Here is a 21,776-nt window from a genome sequence, read left to right on the forward strand (position 1 = left end):
ATATATATGACGATATTGTCCGCGTATGTAGTCACTACCAGACCACGAGTGGTGAAGCTGATGCCTGGTTCAGCATGGTGTTGGCGCAGTCTAGCCGCGAGCAGCAGATGCCTGGTTCAGCATGGTGTTGGCACAGTCTAGCCGCGAGCAGCTCCATAGCCACTATGAACAGCAGGGGGGGGGGGAGGCAGCCTTGCCTAGTGCCACGTGTAATAATCGGGTCTGAGATGTGGCCATTAAGTTTAACTTGCGCTGATGGGAGAGTGTACAGTAAGCATATTTTCTGGATTAAACTGGGGCTAAAGCCCAGGTGCCCAAGAAAGGGAAAGAAGGACCACTCGAGGGAGTTGAACACCTTTGTGGCATCCAGGAGGGCCGCCACTGCTGGTAGAGAGGGGTGAATGTGGTGCATAACCCAAAAAAATGGTATGGAGATTGTGAGATGTGGCCCTCCCCGGCATAAACCCAGACTGATCCGGCTGCACTATTAGTGGCATGAGAGGCAGCAGAAAGCTAGGATTTTTGCATAGATTTTATTATCTAGATTTATAAAAGGTAGGGGCAGATAGGAGTCGCAGAGTTTGGGCGGGTTCTCAGGCTTCAGTATGGTTATGATGATGACTTCACGAAGAGTAGCGGGAGGCAACCTACCAACAAAGACTTGTGGTACATTTTAATGAGATGGGGAATGAGTATGGTAGCGTACTCTTTGTAGAAGGCGCCTTATCGCCAGGGAGGCCGTAAATAACCCTCCGCTCTTCCTCCGGCGTAATTGGAGTGTCCTTATAGTCACGATGTGCAGGAAGCCAGAGCAACTCAATGGAGCCTTTTGTATCATTGTAAGGTTTCCGGGTCACTCGCCACCCCCGTAGAGTAAAGCCGGGCAAAGAAGGCGGTCATAACAGAGGGAAGTTTTTCGTAGGATGCCACCATTTGGCCCTCACTATCCCGCAGCTCTGACACATATTCTGAGGCGTGTGGCCTACGCAGCAGTCCAGCCAGTGTATTGCCAGGGAGGTCGCCCTCACCTTAACAGCACCCCTGCATTACTTGCCCGAGATGCTGGTACTCTGTAAGTTTGGCTCTTATGTCAGCCTCTGTGCTTAATTTGGGGTCCTGGTTATATGCCAGCTCCAGCTCCTGAACCTCAGACTCCAGTCTCGCTAGGGTCCCCCTTATCGACTTGAGGTTGCCCGATTGTTTGGCTACACACGTACCACGAATTACAACCTTGAATGCCTCCCAAAGTGTAGGTGGTGATTGCACTGACCCAGCATTTAAGGTGAAATGCTCAGTAATGGCTTGTCGAATCGCTTCCCTGAACGCTGCATCCTGCAGGGCATGCTGGGGTAGGGTCTTTGAAAGCTGGAGAGCCAGCCGTACTGGCGAGTGGTCGGGGAGTGTGCGTCGTAAATGTTCTACTGCCATGGTCGAGGTGATGACATCCCTGGATATCAGACAAAAATCGATGCAGGACCATGAGCCTTGTGTGGAGAAGAAGCAGGTGCTGTCAGGCTTAGTATGATATGTGTGGTTCCAGATATGTAGCAATCCATTGTCAGTTATGAGTGTATTAAGGGTCTCCCTTGAGTGTGGGTGTTGTAGCTTGGTGCTTGAACACTCTAAGGGGCCCTGCAGCGCCACGTTAAAGTTGCCATAAATTGCGACCATAATCATTGGTTGCGCATAGAGCATGCCCACAAACATGACGTATCTACCTGCCTTATCAATGACTGGGTGCGTTGTTCGCCACAGCATCCCCTTCTTGAGTAGTGCTGCTACGCCAAGAGCATAATCGGAGTAGACTGAAGAGTAATGTGTTCCCCCATCAGCGGGCTTGGCGGCGGGCTGTGTCACTTGTCACAAGCAGGAAGCACATGTCCACACCATGACATGTGAGGTATGCGTGTACCAGCCTGGACTTACCATGACCCAAGTTAAATATATAATGTTCATTAGAACATCGGGTGGGGAGTATAACTAGCAAGCTGTGTCATGTTGCATAGCAGGTGTTTTAAAGTCTGTTGTTGCGTCTGCCTACAAGTGTTAGTACTGATGTCCGGTCTGCGCAGAGCCAAGGAAACAAACATGTCTAAACAGAGCAAACATCTAAGGAAGTGTCTACAAAAATTACCCCCTTTACCCAAAAAAGACATTCAAAACAGCACACAAACGGGCGAGCTGTGGTCCCCCCCCCCAAAAAAAAAAGCCCTGCCACCCACTCCAAACCCCCTGCCCCCAATAGGTTGAGTCAATATCCCTTCCTTCCCCAGGAGACCTCGACATAGGACCACACCACGTATGTAGGGAATTAACCCATGGGGACATGGTCACGCCAGGCAGGCACCCCCAGCATAAGGTCAACCCCCGGCAGAAGGTCAGTGTGGCTGAGTGACACATTTTCGATAGGTGACCGGCGTAGGTCCATAGCCTCACCCGGGGCACAGCAGCGCAAGTCATATCAATTTGCTTTGTGGCACAATGCCCTCATCTAGCACAACAGCGCTGCACTCCTTAATGGGTATGGTGCAGAGCATCGATTAATCATTGTCGCTGGTCCAACCCTCCTCCGACATATAAGGCGTAGGAGAAGACCTCTTTCTGTCCTTGCTGATCTGCTTTGCATACGACAGTGCAGCCTTAGGATCCGTGAAGAATTGTGGTTTGCTGCCGCGGGCAACTCAGTTTGGCCGGATATAAGAGGGCATAGGGAATCTCCAACTGTTGGAGGGTGCTTTTAACAGGTCGGAATTCCCTCCTTGCGGCCTGCAGAGCTAAAGTGAAGTCTGGAAAGAAGGACAAAGTGTTGCCTTGATGTGTGATCTCGCCCATTTCTTTGGCTTTACGCAGGATCACGTTCCAGTCACGGTAATTCAGGAGGCGGCAATTATTGGGCACGCCGGGCCCCCAGGCAGAGACCATGGGCCCAGCTAGCAGTGCACACGCTCGACAATGAAGACCGCTGACAGTTCCAGCCCAAATAGGTCACGGAGCAGGGATTCTAGGTAGTCCTCCATTTTGGAGATCCCCTTGGATTCAGGGATGCCAATGATACAGAGATTGTTTAGTTTGGATTGAGATTCTAAATCCTCATTCTTTGCTCAGATTAGTTCCAGCACTTTATCCATTTGTAGCATACATTGACGATCTCCTGTGAGAATGTCTTCGAGTCCGATACTCTAAACTCCAGGTGTGTAATCCTGTTTTCATGTGAATCTACCCGCTGTTTCGCCTGACCTAGTTGCGCAGTAAGGGGATCCATTTTTGTGTCTATCAACTTTTGTCTGGATTTGACCTCCATTATTATAGACCGGATATCATCTTCTCGTCCATTGATATCTACTGTCTGCGTGGATTGCTCCTCCGCCAAATGCGGCAGCACGGCTATGCAGCCCGTACGTCTGCCTTCAAAGGAAATTTTTGACTGCTTGGCGTCCGACTTCTCAATGCCGACAGTTAGCTTCTCGCCCAGGCATAGGGGGAAGATTCAGCAGCTATATTTTGGGGTTAGTGCGGATGGTGCTGCGGTCTGGCAGTGTACACCCAGTCCCCGCAGCTGACCAGCAAGGCCACTACTTGAGCGGGTCTTCCAGGCACGACCTACCCTAAGGGGTGGGGGGCACAGCGAAGGCCCACTACGCAAATGCCACGTACCTCCAGACGGACCATGAGTAGAAGGTCCGATGACGCCGCAATATGGCAGGGCGAGGTAAAAGGCCAAAGAGGAAGAGCGCAATGGTGGCACAGTCTGGAGGGGTGGACGCCACCCCACTATGCCTGTCAGCAGAGTTCAGCGTGGGCCTATGATCTTAAGCGCGCTCCCCACAGGGACCTCCAGGGAGGTGACCCTTCATATGTGTGCACAGTCTTTAGCGGGGGCGCAGAGAGGGGGGGACCCTTGTGTGGCTGTAACAGGCCTTGCCAGGTCAAAGGAGTGCCCCCACACGGGGGGACACAGGCAAGCTCCACGTGCTCCGTGGCAGGTAAGGCGGTACGGCCCCGGCCAGGCACGTCACCAGGGCACAGGCAGCACCATCCGTAGCATCGAGAGGGGCAGCGAAAGGGTCACAGCGCCATTGTCCATGGAAGCGCTCTGAGGCAACCCCGCTCCAGGCCGCTCCGCTCCCAGCCTCTGTCACAGCCCACATGGCTCGGCCAGCGCCTGCGGCCCATGCAGACCTCAGCTGGGAATGACAGCACTATGGTAGACCGTGGGTCAAAGAGGCCCAGAAAGTGCCCCGTTCATCCGGCCAGCCTACACGCGATATTGCAGATTAAACTTTGCATTCACCTGGATTACAGTGAGTGATTCACTCGGCCAGCAGAGCCCACTCAAGGTGCGGTCATCTTGCAGCCGGTGAGACCACCCCCCTTGAAAAACCAGGTAGTTGGCCTTTTTGGATATCCCAGGATCACCACATGAGCGGTGAAGTGAGAAAGGGATGAGGTAGAGTTCGGACCCATTTATTGGTATAGGATTATCTGCTGTGTGCAGGGCATCTTTAGAAATAATAAGGCAAAGCGTGGAGCTCCTGGAGGGTGTTCGTTTAGAGTTGTGTTGTGAAAGATTTCTGGAGAGAAATGTGGCAAACAGGTTGTCAGCCAAGTTTTCTGAGGTACCCCTGTGAAGATTAAAGTCTCGTACAAAGATCAGTTTATCTCTTTGTGAAGATTGGTCACTTGCAAAGTCAATGAATTGGGACTGCTTCCTGCCTGCACAGGCGACTATGAACAAATGATCGATGGAAACCTTTTGTGCCCTCTGGTACAACCGGTCTATTCTCTAGCTTTTGATAATTCGAATAACCTTTTGAACGATATTAATTTTAGAAAGTTGTATTTATCATATCAGTAATGCTGGGAAGTACGATCTGAAGCAGTTTGTTTACACTAGGGATATTTTTTATTACAAAAGGCAGTGCTTCTGAGGATCTTCGCTGGTAACTGAGGCGGAAAAAATGGCTGTTAATTGGGCATGACTTATAGGAAGATATGGCCTGTGTCTATTTATGACCTGACTGCTTTATTTTGCCCAAATAGTGTATTTTTGGGCGAGTCGCACCATCTCCCTCTGCCTGTTTTGTAGCCCAGGTTGTGAATTCGACGTACTCACTTAAATTAAAAAAAACATTTTCTATTTCTCTTTAGGTCACTACATTGCCATGTATATGGAAAAATATCAGTAATATAAAAATACAGTGTAAAACTGTTGTTTCCTCATCACATTATTTCTGTAATATAGTCCTATTAAGAACCTGTACTGTTATGTTCTTAGTACAGCAACGCTAATGCTAAAACAGCAAACACATTATCCTCCAAGTGCTCGCTTGCTCTTTAAATGTAAATGTAGAGTATTTATATAGCGCACTTCTACCCGGAGGCCTCGTAGCGCTGTATTTATACCGCTGTGGAACCCATCCTGGCTTTCCTGTGAAATGTCCACTCCTGGGCACCCCCAAGGTGAAGCCAGGTATCCACAGCGCTGCTGGGGCCGTTGTGGAGATTAAGCAAGCTATTGCCCAGAGTCACAGACTGGGACCCATGATTAGACTAGGCACCGAGGCGAGAATTATCAGGTCCGGGGAAATTGAGTCCAAGAGCTGCCGAGGCAGGAATTGAACCCTGGTCCCGGGCCAGACCTCTGCCTCAGGGTCTGCTGCTCTAACCATTGATCCACGCTGCTCCTACAGAACTGCTAGGTCCACATTCTATCAAATACCTACCTTGGCTTTTATATAGGAAAGGTTGTCTAGGATTCTAAATGACGGTTTAGGATAACATGTACAGAGAGTTATTGTTTAGTTAATGGTAAAATACATACTTTTCTTGGGTATGACTACTGGCAAATTACGTGCGATAGCTTAAGTCATCAATTCCTTAAACAAAGAAATAGTGAGTGCTTAAGTCACACACTTCGGTTGTTGTCTTTCCTGCTTTTATCCACCTTGAGCATAGTTAGAATGGCCCAAGTGGCATTCTTTAGATAGACATTCCCCTTTTTTCCTCTGTAGACCCCTGCTTGTATCTGTCTCTGCAATGGGCGAAGAAAGTAACCTGAAGTGAAGACCTGGTATTGATGCTGTACTTCAGATCACTGCCCTTCTTAATACAGCACCTTGTGTGAGACGCTATGACCCAGCACAACTCCACAGTCAAGGAAATGAACCACTTCACGGCTAGAGCGTTTTTGCAGTGTGGTAGCTGTGGATTTTAGGCCCTAGCTCAGCTGCCACTCAAAGAAACAAGCATTTACAATGCAATGGTTTCGCCTTTGGAAAAGTTAGAGCTATTGGCATTTTAAAAGACAAAATTTGTAATTATGTGTTGGTTTTGAAAACAGATAAATAAATGGCATTGTCATTTACATTGCCATTAGCTTAATCTCTCGCAAATGTGAGACCTATTGTACCCTACGGACGAGCTCAGCAGACAGCAATTACTACCACACACACCCAGAGCCACACCCACACACACAGAGCCACACACCCACCCAGAGCCACACCCACCCAGAGCCACACCCACCCAGAGCCACACCCACCCAGAGCCACACCCACCCAGAGCCACACACACACACACCCACCCACACCCAGAGCCACACACACCCACCCAGAGCCACACAAACCCACCCAAAGCCACACACACCCACCCAGAGCCACACACACCCACCCAGAGCCACACACACCCACCCAGAGCCACACACACCCACCCAGAGCCACACACACACACACACTCAGGGGGCAGGGAAGCAAGCACAGCGAGGGGGCAGGGAAGCAAACAAAGCCAGGTGGCAGAGAAGCAAGCACAGCCAGGTTGCAGGGGAGCAAGCACAGCCAGGGGCGGGGAAGCAAGCACATTCAGGGGGCGGGGAGGCAAACAAAGCCAGGTGGCAGAGAAGCAAGCACAGCCAGGTTGCAGGGGAGCAAGCACAGCCAGGGGCGGGGAAGCAAGCACAGCCAGGTGGCAGAGAAGCAAGCACAGCCAGGTTGCAGGGGAGCAAGCACAGCCAGGGGCGGGGAAGCAAGCACAGCCAGGGGGCGGGGAAGCAAACAAAGCCAGGTGGCAGAGAAGCAAGAACAGCCAGGTTGCAGGGGAGCAAGCACAGCCAGGTTGCAGGGGAGCAAGCACAGCCAGGGGGCGGGGAAGCAAGCACAGCCAGGGGGCGGGGAAGCAAGCACAGCCAGGGGCCGGGAAAGCAAGCACAGCCAGGGGCCGGGAAAGCAAGCACAGCCAGGGGCCGGGAAAGCAAGCACAGCCAGGGGCCGGGAAAGCAAGCACAGCCAGGGGCCGGGAAAGCAAGCATAGCCATGTTTCCAGTGCTTGGCTATTGTGAACAAACCATTGGTATACGGCCTGCCACTCAAACGAAAACAACTCCCAGAATACCTTAAATAGCTAAATGAAACTTCAGAAGTAGAAACATTATGTCCTGACTACACGAGAGAGGCTGCAATTGTAACTGCGAGGGACAAATACCACCTGAACCACACAGCGCGGATCCCCTACAAAACGACAAAGTTAAATTGCCCCTGTCCAACTACCTTGCCAAGTAGCGATATTTGCTTAAAATGTTATAAGTGACTTAGCATGTCAGAGTGTATTGCTAAATATCTAAATATAACAAGTTGCTGGCATAAATCCAGACAGAGCCCTCTCAGCCTTTCACCGGACGTGGTCCGTTGATAAAATCCATACCTAATTGGTTTAAATGCAATATCCGTGAAAAGGCGTGCTGTGTGGTTTTGCCGGATGGCTTGACACAATTTAGTGATGGGTGAAGACGACGCGATCCCCTTAGGTGTCTCAACATTACACTTCTCCTGTTAAAAATCGGAACATACGAGTTCCTAATTTCCAACCAGCTTTGGGCGAGTCCACAGTAAGGAGTTTATCTGCTATTATCATTATACAGTGGAAAGAAACACTTTATAGATGTTACATGAACCGTCAGAAATAAAAATGCCACTTCATGTGGTGTGAGCACACACACACACACACAGTTCCTGCTTCCTCATGGAAAAATAGTCCCCTTAGGACGGAGGCAGAAAGGAACTGGATGCGATAGTCACAAGACGAGGTCTAACTATAAATGTCTAGAGTTAGAATCCCAGCTACTCCTACCCGACCAAAGTCTGATCTTGGGCAAATTGGTAAACATCCCCCATCAGTACGAAAGTAACGCATGCGCTTTTGGCAGAATGAGCTGTCCAGACCAAAGGAATCAGCTCCCTTAAACATTCAATAGTACTGACAGGGGGAGGAGACATAAGGTTGTGCCATTGTCTGAAATGCATATCATGGGAGCAGGGGGCCAGTCACCGATGCAGCCAATTCACACAGCCATCAGCCTGGCAGCATTCAAGCTTTGTGGAAGGAGGGGGCAGGGGGTATTGTGCAGACCCAGAACGCATTAAGCAGCAGAGACTAAAGCCCTTTGTGTTCCAGATGTGTGTGTATGTAGGTTGTGGCTTATGTTAGTGCACACCACAAATCACCTATAGCGTGCATACTGCTCTGCACTAGAAGCGTTTAACACCAAAATATACAAGTACTGCTTTTCAAGGAACGGGTCTACCGAGTTGAGAGCCGGCACTCTTTGGAGACCAGGCAAGATGGCACGGAAGAAGCGGACAAGGGCAGCCTGCTGGGCATTGCTGTCGAGCCCAAAGCTTCTTGAAGTGCCGTATATGTTTAGGTAGGCGCAATAAATCTACTAGCCCCCCAATCACAAGCTCCAACAACTCTAAATGATGAGAGGATACAGAAAGGGGCAGTTTGGCTTTTTTCACGACATTTAATTTTCAAGTGGGGACAGCACAGTACATTTCTTGGGCAAAAAATGCCAACAAAATACTGCAGAGACTAAACAAAATCCCCGACGAATGTACATGTGATGCTTAGAGGGAGGTCTTTTCGAGAGGGGAAGGGGCAGTAACAATCCCAAACTCCCAGCGGTCATGAAAGGCAAAAACCAGGCGAAACCTAAAAAGGGAGGACGTGAAACACAAATTGCCCCATATTGTGAGTCACTAGATCGACATTTTAAGTGGGTCAAAGTAACTTTTATTTTGAAAACGCATTGACAATGATTCTGATGGCATTTCAGAAACCCAGAAACAGAAGGATGCAATGTTTTTATTTACTGTGGGAGCAGAAATAGTCTCCAGTGAGGGTGTTGTGTTGTTTACGTTCGTTAACAATGTTTTTGTGGCAGGGACTCGAGGTCACTTCAGCGCAGGGCTCCGTCTCCTGCTGCTGGATGTAAATAGAGGTAATTGCATCAGAGAAAGTGTATTTTCTCGTGACGAAGTGAAGAGCAAACTGGCAGGAAGGGGTCTTCTGGTCCCATTAAGCAGCTTGAACGGATTGAGAGCCGCAGGCGTCGGGCTGAAGCCAGGCAGATTTGGGGTGCTTCCTGCAATAAAGACCGCACTGTGTGATGTGCCTGACAGGTCTCAGGGTACCTGTAGGAAGGTACATCCTGACTATGGTTGCCCCCAACTTTTTGCCCTGTGTTTTAGCTGGTTTTGGACATAGTCGACCTGGGACCCTGCCAATCAGGACCCCAGGCCTACTGCTCTCTCTTTAAAATGGATTCCATGTACCCTAGGTACATTTCCAATTGGTACTGGGCCACCTTATCAGACCCTGTAACTCAGGGCATAGGTGTACCCAGGGCTGCCAGGGGCTGCAGCATGTATTATGCCACCCCTGGCTGACCTCCTAAATTTGACACAACTGGCTGCATGACAGCTGGGGCAAAGTCGTGTAATCACCCTTTGCTGTAGATATAGTATACCTATATCTAACCCTAAAATGGACACACAGATTCCTATCAGTCACTCCTATGGCAGGCCTTGACAATCCTGAAGGCAGAGTGCTTGGAATCGTGTGAGATGGTGCTCTGGCATGAGCTGAGCCTGTCTGCAGCTTGCGGAACCAAGTCCTAATAGCTGTTCCATGATATCGCATACCATATACTCTTAAGTGCATTATAATCCTCGCGGTTAAATGCTATCTTTGGTATTGCTTTATCAAAACATGTCGAGTAAGGTGTCATACGAATTGGAATACTAACCCCTCGCCAATTCTGGCGACGGGGTTAGCATTCCACCCTTCTAGAGGGACACGACATGTATGTAACTGTGAACCCCGGTTAAAGTTAACTGAAGCCTCAGCTCCACAAAATGGATGCTGCCACCACAGACACGAGTCTGACCTCCTGCTGCTGGGAGTCCTTCCAGCGAGGGAGGCCTGGACAAAGGGTTTCCTGTCCGGGGCGGTGCTAGCACCGTCCCAGACATGGTTTTGTGTATCCTGGGTAGGCAGGGCTTTTCAGGAAGGTGACTGCTGAGTGGCACCCCGGTGCTCACTACGCATAGGCCAGTCAGAACCAGTTCCAGGGGCACACCAGCCCCTGGCCTGGGGAAGTCCGGCAGGGGAGAGGGGTGTAACCACCCCCCTCCTGGTCCCACCCATAGGCAGGACCTAGTCACCGGGTCAGCCCCCTTTTTTTAGTATAAAGATAGGAGCGGGCCCCCTGTTCAAATTAGATCATCTTTGGAATCAAGATACCACTTTCTTCGAAAGGACTTCACGATTTCTTCTTCAAGATTCTCCCTTGTGGCTAAGGAGTAGTCACCCTGCATCCGCAGGCACCATCCTAAAGAACACTGCGGTCTGCTGCAAGTCCTTCATCACGAATCCGACGACCCAGCTCGACGAGACCCGGCTTCCCTGGCACCTCTGACCTCTACTCACCTCTACAGCAAAGCTGAGAACCGTGAGTGCGACGAGACCTCGAGGGACCGACGATCGCCAAGACTGCACGACATCTTTACTGCAAGCCCACCGTGTCCTCCACTGGTGAGTGCTTTGGGGTCCGAGAAGCCCCGACCCTGCGCAGCTCCAGCACCCAAGGCCAGCCTCCCTGCATCTCCACGATCGGCGTGGGGCCCTTCTGCTGTTTGCTGTGCACCGCGTTGTTTGGCTACTAGCCGGCTGGCTTGTGGCCTTCTGAACGACGCCCGACGACATCTCTGCTGCTGGTCTGGTTGCTCCAGGCTGGCCCTTGCTTCCTTCTTCAAGAGAGGCACCCCGGACCCTCCTGGTCCACTCCAGACGCCATTTTAGGTCCACCGCGTGGGCTTGAATTTGCCAAGGCTTTGTTGCCCAATCCTGGGTCCAGCGACGCCGACAGCTTCTATCTTCGTGGGACAGCTCGATCCTCCATCCTGGTCGCCGACAACGCCTCCTGGTCCGTGAGATCTTCGAGCTACAGCGTCACCCACTCACCTTGTCGAGGTGGCTACCATCCGGTGCCCTCCTGGTGCCCACTGACTACTGGCTAGTAGTCTCGAACTTGGTCCCCTCTGCTTTCAGGTGTCATCTATCTTCGAGATCCAGGCTTGGATCCAACTGAACTTTCTTCACTGGTCACCGGCCAGCATCTTTTCTTCCGGCTCCTGGTCCGTCTACGAGGATTCCCAACGTCTTTTCAGACCTATGCAGCTGCAGCCCCTGGGCTAGGTAACTTCGGCATTTCGGTGCCCCAGCATAGCCTCACTATCCAAGGGTCAGAATCTATCTTCGTTTTCTCCCTACCAGGTCGGGTTCGCCCGAGAACACTAACTTTCTATTTCCTAGCTACCATAGACTTTTGTCCGCATCTCGCGTGAGAGTGCACACACTGCACCCGAGTCCCCTAGGCCTCCTAGTCGTAATCTAACGATTCCCTAGTCAAGTCCTAGCGATTCCAAAAGCTATTAGTACTGTACTTACCTGCTAGGAATTTCGCATTCCACTTTCAGAGTATATGGTTTTCCGTGCCCCTTGGGCATTTGTATATACTGTGCTAACTTAAGTATTTTTGTAAGAGTTTTGGTTTGTGCTTAGTACCCTGTCCTCATAAAGAGTACAGGGCTGTTGTGATCTTTAATAAATAACTGTTTATTTTCATAACACTTGTGTGGTGTCCTTTCACTGGGTATTCAAGGGGTATATGTGTGGTAAACAGCTGGCTTAACACGCCCTCTCGAGTCTTTAGCCTTAGACTGCTCGTATCCATGCTACTAGGATAGCTGGTCTATAAGGTTGACTTACAACCAATCATCAATAAGGGTTGCTGGACTGATACATAGTGGGCACTAGAATAGTGACCACTGCATATCAGGCCACCTTCTCACATTGGTGAGCAGCGGTTGGGATTTGAGCTTGCTGTTGTTTTACCACACGTATCCTAAGAATATCTTGTTGAAAGATCACATAAGTACTGTTAGGTACATATAACTTAGCTTAGAATACTCGGAGTTCTACTGAACCAGCTGTTGTAGCTCCTCAAGGCTTAGCACACCTTGGCTGCAACTCTAGCAAGGGATCAGTAGGTAACACATAGTGTAGGTAGGTGCATCACTTACACCACACTAGAATCAGCATGTCAGACAAAGGAGGAAACTCTGAGTATCCCCTTGTGTCAGTGGACCCTCCACAGGTCCTTACTTCAAAATATGCTGCTCTTAGCTTCCATGAGATGAGACAAGTGTGTACTCTCAGGAAACTAAAACAGGGGTCTAACCCCACCACTTCCTTTCTGATTGGTCTCTTAGAGGCTTATGATGCCAGTAGGGCTGGTAACCCAGACCCTTCTAATCCAGATGGAAGTTTGCCCTCCTTACAGGGTCCCTTTGATATCCATCCCCTCCATGAGGCAGATGATGCTGAGGAGGAGGATGAGTTGTCAGGGGATGAGGCAGATAAGGGACAGCTAGAGGTCAGTAGACTAAGCAGGTCCAACTTAAGCAGACATGAGCTTGGTACTAGGGGACCCCTGGGCCCACTCTCAGGTCAGCTTAACATTGGGAATGGACGAGTTAGGTCTCTATCAAGAGGCTCTAACAGATCCTTTCGAACCAATGGCTCTCTCAACTCTTCTCACAGAGGGATGTCTTCCCCTAAGAGGAGAGTGTATGAAGCTGAAGAAAGGGCAGTCAAACTGAGGATTGAAAGGGAAGAACTTGCCCTGGCCAAAGAGAGACTTGCCCTTGCTAGAGAGCAAGAATTATGTGGGCTACAGCCCACTGGTGGCAGCAATAATCCTAGCAATAGGGAAAGGAGTTTTGATAAAAAGCACCTGAATAAGATAGTGCCCCCCTTTAAAGAAGGGGATGACATCCACAAATGGATTACTGCTTTGGAGAGAGCCTGCACTGTGCAGGGTGTTCCCCAAAGTCAGTGGGCAGCTATCTTGTGGCTCTCCTTTGATGGTAAAGGTAGAGATAAGCTCCTCACCACAAGGGTGGAGGATGCTAACAATTACAAAATCTTGAAGAATGTACTGGTTGATGGGTTTGGTTTAACCACTGAACAATACAGGATGCTGTTCAGAGACACCCAGAAAACTCAGTCTCAAGATTGGACTGACTTTGTTGATTGTGCCACTAAGGCTTTTGAAGGCTGGCTACTGGGTAGTAAGGTTACTGATTTTAAAGGATTGTATAATCTAATTATGAGGGAGCAAATCTTAAATAATTGTCAGAACCAGTTATTACATCAGCACCTGGTAGACTCTGAGTTGACCTCTCCACAGGAATTGGGTAAGAGGGCAGACAAATGGGTCAGAACCAGGGTTAGGCCTAAAAACCAGGGTGGTGACCAGAAAAAGGAATCAACCAAGCCTCAAGAGAAGGGTGGGGATAAATCCTCAGAGAAGACTTCCCAAGGGCCCCAAAACTCCAACAAGGGTGGTGGGTCCCAGAACACTCCTTCAGAACAAAAGAAACCTTATTGCCATACCTGTAAACAGGTGGGTCATTACAAAAGTGATGTCAGTTGCCCTAAAAATGGTAATAAGGGAAACATACCCCCAGGTAATACTCCTAAACCTCCTGTTACCACTAGTGGTAATCCCCCAGGTGGTGGGAGTGCCCCCAAGAATGTGGTGGGCATTACTTTGGGCAATCAGGAGGACTATGGCCTAGCCAGGTTCCCTGACCACACTCTTGTCTGTGAGACTGGCATGGGGTTTGCCAACTTCACTACTGGACCCCACATTTTGGGAAAGTATAGACAAGAAGTTTTAGTGAATGGTCAGAAAGTTGAGGCATTCAGAGACACAGGGGCCAGCCTCACCATGGTGAGTGACCATCTGGTCCCCTCTGCTCAACTGACCCCTGGTTTTACTTATCAGGTGACAGACATTCATGGAATGAAGAGAAGGCATCCCATGGCAGTAGTCAAGCTCAGCTGGGGTAATGTCACAGGGCCCATGAGAGTGGCAGTGACAGATAACCTACCTGTAGATTGCTTACTGGGGAATGACCTGGAACTCTCAGCATGGGCTGAGGTGGAGCAAGAAACTCACTCCAGAATGATAGGCCTATCCAGACAGGTTAGTGGGGCAGTAATAGCTACAGCCCCAGTCCAAGCACCATTCCTCCCTGAAAAGGTTGGAAGGGCAGTGGTAGCCACTGCCCAGGCTCAGACAGACTTTCCAGAACAGGATAGGAGGGCTGTGACAGTCACAGCCCAAACACAAACTGAGTGCCCTCCTGAAAAGGTTGGCAAGGTTGAAATGGTCTCAGCCTCTACTCAAACAGATAGTGAGGGTGTGAAGCCTGAAACAATGGATCACTCCACTCAAACAGAGAGCATTGAGGAGGAAGAAGAGTCTTCCCCCTCCCAGACACTAGGTGAGAGCCAGCCTCCTCAGGGAACTGACTCTACCCCTGTTGAAGGAACTGCCCCAGAGGTAGTCAGGCCTAGCCTGGCAGAGCCCCTGATGGTAGTGGAACCTTCCCAGGTGGGACCCAGTCTGGAGCAGGTAACCTGCACCTCTCTACCCTGTCTCAGTCAGCCCAGGGCTGAAGAGATCAGGGAGGCCAGTGGTGGACCCCAAAGGGCCCCCTGTCCAAAAGAACCCCTTAATCAGCAGATTAGGATCACTGAAGCTGGTAACCCTAGCCAAGTGAAAATAGAACAGACTCCTGAGGGATCCCCCTTAAAAGTAGTTAGGGAACTCCCACAGCTGGACACTGTTGGGCACAGCCAAACATGGGGCCTAAAAACCCCAGACCTGACCTGTCCCTCCAGTAAGCCAAACAGAGGGACTCAGCCTCCAGCTTTAGGTAGCCAGAGGCTGACCCTGAGAGCTCAGTGCATCTCAGCTAAAGAAAGAAAGGCACACATGATGGATGGTGATTGGAGGAAGTTGAGCCCAAAGGTAGAGGAGCCTCACTTCAGTACTCCATCCCAGCATCAGCCTTTTACTTTCCCAAGACACACCAGAGACAGAGATTCCCTATGGTGGAGACCCTCAGATACCCTTAGGGTGAGGGGTTGCCTAGTGGACCATGACACAGGGGGAAACCAAGCCAGAGCTGGTCCTTCCTTATATGGCCACTTAGGTAATAGAGGCTTACCTGGACAAGGGTAGCCTTATCTCCTTTCGTTTGGGGGGGGGTTGTGTAGGAAGGTACATCCTGACTATGGTTGCCCCCAACTTTTTGCCCTGTGTTTTAGCTGGTTTTGGACATAGTCGACCTGGGACCCTGCCAATCAGGACCCCAGGCCTACTGCCCTCTCTTTAAAATGGATTCCATGTACCCTAGGTACATTTCCAATTGGTACTGGGCCACCTTATCAGACCCTGTAACTCAGGGCATAGGTGTACCCAGGGCTGCCAGGGGCTGCAGCATGTATTATGCCACCCCTGGCTGACCTCCTAAATTTGACACAACTGGCTGCATGACAGCTGGGGCAAAGTCGTGTAATCACCCTTTGCTGTAGATATAGTATACCTATATCTAACCCTAAAATGGACACACAGATTCCTATCAGTCACTCCTATGGCAGGCCTTGACAATCCTGAAGGCAGAGTGCTTGGAATCGTGTGAGATGGTGCTCTGGCATGAGCTGAGCCTGTCTGCAGCTTGCGGAACCAAGTCCTAATAGCTGTTCCATGATATCGCATACCATATACTCTTAAGTGCATTATAATCCTCGCGGTTAAATGCTATCTTTGGTATTGCTTTATCAAAACATGTCGAGTAAGGTGTCATACGAATTGGAATACTAACCCCTCGCCAATTCTGGCGACGGGGTTAGCATTCCACCCTTCTAGAGGGACACGACATGTATGTAACTGTGAACCCCGGTTAAAGTTAACTGAAGCCTCAGCTCCACAAAATGGATGCTGCCACCACAGACACGAGTCTGACCTCCTGCTGCTGGGAGTCCTTCCAGCGAGGGAGGCCTGGACAAAGGGTTTCCTGTCCGGGGCGGTGCTAGCACCGTCCCAGACATGGTTTTGTGTATCCTGGGTAGGCAGGGCTTTTCAGGAAGGTGACTGCTGAGTGGCACCCCGGTGCTCACTACGCATAGGCCAGTCAGAACCAGTTCCAGGGGCACACCAGCCCCTGGCCTGGGGAAGTCCGGCAGGGGAGAGGGGTGTAACCACCCCCCTCCTGGTCCCACCCATAGGCAGGACCTAGTCACCGGGTCAGCCCCCTTTTTTTAGTATAAAGATAGGAGCGGGCCCCCTGTTCAAATTAGATCATCTTTGGAATCAAGATACCACTTTCTTCGAAAGGACTTCACGATTTCTTCTTCAAGATTCTCCCTTGTGGCTAAGGAGTAGTCACCCTGCATCCGCAGGCACCATCCTAAAGAACACTGCGGTCTGCTGCAAGTCCTTCATCACGAATCCGACGACCCAGCTCGACGAGACCCGGCTTCCCTGGCACCTCTGACCTCTACTCACCTCTACAGCAAAGCTGAGAACCGTGAGTGCGACGAGACCTCGAGGGACCGACGATCGCCAAGACTGCACGACATCTTTACTGCAAGCCCACCGTGTCCTCCACTGGTGAGTGCTTTGGGGTCCGAGAAGCCCCGACCCTGCGCAGCTCCAGCACCCAAGGCCAGCCTCCCTGCATCTCCACGATCGGCGTGGGGCCCTTCTGCTGTTTGCTGTGCACCGCGTTGTTTGGCTACTAGCCGGCTGGCTTGTGGCCTTCTGAACGACGCCCGACGACATCTCTGCTGCTGGTCTGGTTGCTCCAGGCTGGCCCTTGCTTCCTTCTTCAAGAGAGGCACCCCGGACCCTCCTGGTCCACTCCAGACGCCATTTTAGGTCCACCGCGTGGGCTTGAATTTGCCAAGGCTTTGTTGCCCAATCCTGGGTCCAGCGACGCCGACAGCTTCTATCTTCGTGGGACAGCTCGATCCTCCATCCTGGTCGCCGACAACGCCTCCTGGTCCGTGAGATCTTCGAGCTACAGCGTCACCCACTCACCTTGTCGAGGTGGCTACCATCCGGTGCCCTCCTGGTGCCCACTGACTACTGGCTAGTAGTCTCGAACTTGGTCCCCTCTGCTTTCAGGTGTCATCTATCTTCGAGATCCAGGCTTGGATCCAACTGAACTTTCTTCACTGGTCACCGGCCAGCATCTTTTCTTCCGGCTCCTGGTCCGTCTACGAGGATTCCCGACGTCTTTTCAGACCTATGCAGCTGCAGCCCCTGGGCTAGGTAACTTCGGCATTTCGGTGCCCCAGCATAGCCTCACTATCCAAGGGTCAGAATCTATCTTCGTTTTCTCCCTACCAGGTCGGGTTCGCCCGAGAACACTAACTTTCTATTTCCTAGCTACCATAGACTTTTGTCCGCATCTCGCGTGAGAGTGCACACACTGCACCCGAGTCCCCTAGGCCTCCTAGTCGTAATCTAACGATTCCCTAGTCAAGTCCTAGCGATTCCAAAAGCTATTAGTACTGTACTTACCTGCTAGGAATTTCGCATTCCACTTTCAGAGTATATGGTTTTCCGTGCCCCTCGGGCATTTGTATATACTGTGCTAACTTAAGTATTTTTGTAAGAGTTTTGGTTTGTGCTTAGTACCCTGTCCTCATAAAGAGTACAGGGCTGTTGTGATCTTTAATAAATAACTGTTTATTTTCATAACACTTGTGTGGTGTCCTTTCACTGGGTATTCAAGGGGTATATGTGTGGTAAACAGCTGGCTTAACACGCCCTCTCGAGTCTTTAGCCTTAGACTGCTCGTATCCATGCTACTAGGATAGCTGGTCTATAAGGTTGACTTACAACCAATCATCAATAAGGGTTGCTGGACTGATACATAGTGGGCACTAGAATAGTGACCACTGCATATCAGGCCACCTTCTCACAGTACCCCCCGCGCGGCAGGGAGGTGGGGGCCATGCTGATGAGAGCCCCCCACTCCCGCAATATATCCATCTGCGACATTACATGGTCCCTATTTCGCCGAATTATTGATGAAACTCCATTTATCACTGAAAGTGACATTTTGAAATGCATTGCTATAAATTCCACTGCATGGTTAGTTTTCTTGAATATTTCTCTGCTGTTGACGTCATACTCATCATTCTTCTCTGCTCTTACTTCACAGTGACGTCTTCCTGTGTTTCGCGCCGCCTCACCAGCTGTGCTGCTAGGGGTTAAACACTGTAGTGTTCCTCGTTAAATTCGGAATGATTGCAATTATGTACAGTTAATTTATTGAAAGGCAACAAGGTGTGATCCACGCTGCGTGGCCTCGTCGCCAGGCTCAGCGGCCCTAGACTGCCAAGAACCTTTTTTCCTCAGCGTCATAGCGTGTAGATAGACAACTGTCCATCAAGCGAGCACCACGATTTTCCAAAATCTGACTGCAAAGAGTTACAATTATACACGCAAATAATTAAACATACTCACCCCTGCGTGGGTAAATATAAACACGCACAGTATAATTTGACGTCAATTCTTGCTTCTGAGCGTGGCTTTTTCTTCGCAAAGCGCCTACAATGGAGTGAGATTTTGAGAGGCACTGGACTGCCTATTAGTGCTTGAAGCATCTGCCAGGCTGCTTGGATTGTCACGCTGTGGTCGTGTGGATTACACCGTGTTTGCCACGGTTGCATCATGTGTTGGGGGCATGTGCGGTCACCAGTGAGTGCACAGCACGCACAGCTAGGTTAGGTACATGCGGACAGAGACTTCCGCACGCACAAATACACACACAAACACACAGGCACCTTCAAAGAAATGAGATGAGCAAACACATGCAAGGATACGACACACAAAGACATACAGACACAAAGACATACATACACATAGATAAACGTGCAAGCTCATATACACAACTACACACAGGCACACACATAAGCGGAAGCACACAGGCACGCGCAAAGACAAACCGAAGATAGTCACTTAAAATTAAACACAATAACACGAACCGATAATCAGACGCACCAACACGCACACAACCAGAAAAGATCGTACTAAGTAGGCCCCTCCCACACACAACACACAACGACGCACAGACATAAAAATATATCACGTGCATACAGCACACAGATAAACACAGACACACAAACACACCTGCATAAAAAACATGCTCACAGATTGTTACACACCAAGACGCGCGGCCACTTAAAAACAAAAACACACATACGACACACTGAAAAATACAAACACACAGGTAAACACAAAACAATTGACAACTAGCGCATAAGGCCACGCACAAGCCTGGAAGCAAGTATCACAGGGTGACTGTTCATTCCGTGCACCTTTGTTCTATAAGGTGCTCACAGGACGCATTGGGGATATATAACTGTTTGGGGTTCTGATGAGTATTAATGTTCCTAACAGAAAATTCCAGCCTTGCCCACTTCGAGAACGGACCCAACTTCCGACTCACCTGAAAAACACACAATGGGGTGTTGAGAGGGGCAGCGGAGAGTGTAAATTACACGTGTATTCCCAATTGGCAAGAGGGGTTCATTAGAAGACTCACGTAAAAGAAACCTGTGATTTAAAAAATAATAATAACATACCATTTTTGAGAAACAAAAGAACGTTTTTCCTGGTGCTCGCGTCCACCGGTGGCACACACCCTCCCACTGCCGGTCGCTCCTCTGTCTCTACGTGCAGTCTGTCTGCCTCGGTCCCTTCCCCCTTTTGTCCTGGAGACTGCCACTGGCGAAGACTTTTCAGGATCCGTGCAACCCCGGTTCTGCCCCCCGCCCTCCTCCTGTGTATGCTGATTCTTCCCCCCGGGCTGCGGGGGCGGGCACTTCCGACCAACCACTTCCGGGTCGCTGCGGGCAGCGCAGCGGCCCTTCTCCTTAGGCAGGCAGGCGGGGGCTGATTTTATCGGGCAAATGCCGGGTGGGCACCGGCTCTTTAAAGATAACCATCAATCGAGGTGGGCACTCGATCGGCCCACAAGTCCGCCACAAAACGGTCCAGATGCCGGGTGGGCGAGGGGGGGCGTGGTCGAATGACGAAAATAAACCCAGGGGGCGGGAAAGGGGGGAGGAGAGACGCAGAAGTGCCGGCAATGCCGGAACAGACTCGGGGGCGTTCCCGGCTTTCGGCTGACGTCGCGTGACGTCGGCAAAAGCCAAAGATTCTCGGGAACGCCCCCGAGTCTCCTCCGGCCATGACGGACGCCTCTCTGTTCCAATGGCTAGCCTCCATTTATGGAGCTAGCCAATGAAGCAGAGGGGCGTGTTCCAGAGTCACTACTGCAATCAAGAGATTTCTCTGGAGGCGGAGCCTAAAGGCTCCGTTCCCCAGCGAAACCTAAAAACTACCAATCCAAGACCTCTTTGATAGCTAGACACCTAGGACATTCGGGATCGTGACTCATGTCGATCTCACAACAGATTTGTTTTTACTCAGAAGGCCTTGCAAACTTTGGCTAGCACTTGTTTTACTGAATTTCTGTTAAAGAAAGTTCTGTAACCTGCAGTGACACTAAACGTCCAGGGTGGTCTGGCTTTCGTGCATCTCCTTATTGTTTCTTGCTCGCAATGCCTTCAAACCTTAAAGTTTGGCAAAAAACAACCATGTTCCTCCCATTTCTGTGAGATAAAGTTAGGGAATCTGCAGGGATTCACAAATCTCCAATTACCACACTTCACATGATAAAACACTTCCTCCACTTGTGTCGCTGGACCCAGTGCCCGCGACATGAATGAGTCAAGCCAGGGACCATGCAAAATGAATATGGTCTTCGTGTTGTCCCTGGTTTCATCTGTCCATGTTGTGTGCGCTAGACCCATACACAGTATGGGGTCTCTACATGAGCAGGTGAGTGGATGGAGGGTTGAATAAGTGTTTGACTACATAGGCAGGTGGCTGGGTACAGATGAGTGACAAGGTGAAACTGTTGCTGCAGTCGTGGCCTGCAGGAGTCTATTCTCCACATCTCGTCAGTCATCCAGTTGCGTACCCCTTCGTTCAGCCCCATCAGTCACTAAACGTCCACAGTCGATGACCCGCTCATTTCTACAAACCCACTCATAAATTGTAATCATGTGGACTAATAAAAAACACATAGGTATTGATATTGGCACAGTAGCACTTTATTTAAAATGCACTTGCCAGTTTGATAGAAATTTGTCTTGACCTTAAGCTAACCGACTGAAGTTGCCGGCCATAATGAATAATTAAGAAAACATTCATCTACCTTATCTTGCGCTCTCCTGTGCATTTACAGGCTAGAAAACCTAATCTGCCACATCTATAGATGTAATGCTGTGTAGTGGGCTCTTGAGTCATTGTGTTCATTGATTTCACCGTCAGTTACTCTCTGTTGGTGCTCTTTAAAAGAATTGATGAATTCTTGATTAACTGATTTGGTGTTTAAAAAAGTGTTTTGGAAACTACTTTTTTTAAACGAATGTGTGTTCCACATATTTCCCATTAGTTAGTTGTCCCTAGAAGATCAATTAGCATTTCCCCCCATTAATACTGAGGG

At 50.0% G+C, this 21,776-nt stretch overlaps 1 protein-coding gene across 1 annotated transcript in view; it reads left to right on the plus strand.

The window, feature by feature from the left end:
• Positions 1–21,776, plus strand: part of PPP1R8 (protein phosphatase 1 regulatory subunit 8) — a 132,160-nt gene that overhangs the window by 11,395 nt on the left and 98,989 nt on the right. The window lies entirely within an intron of this gene.

The sequence above is a fragment of the Lissotriton vulgaris genome, chromosome 2_1, assembly GCF_964263255.1.
Source record: "Lissotriton vulgaris chromosome 2_1, aLisVul1.2, whole genome shotgun sequence".
Taxonomy (NCBI): Eukaryota; Metazoa; Chordata; class Amphibia; order Caudata; family Salamandridae; genus Lissotriton; species Lissotriton vulgaris.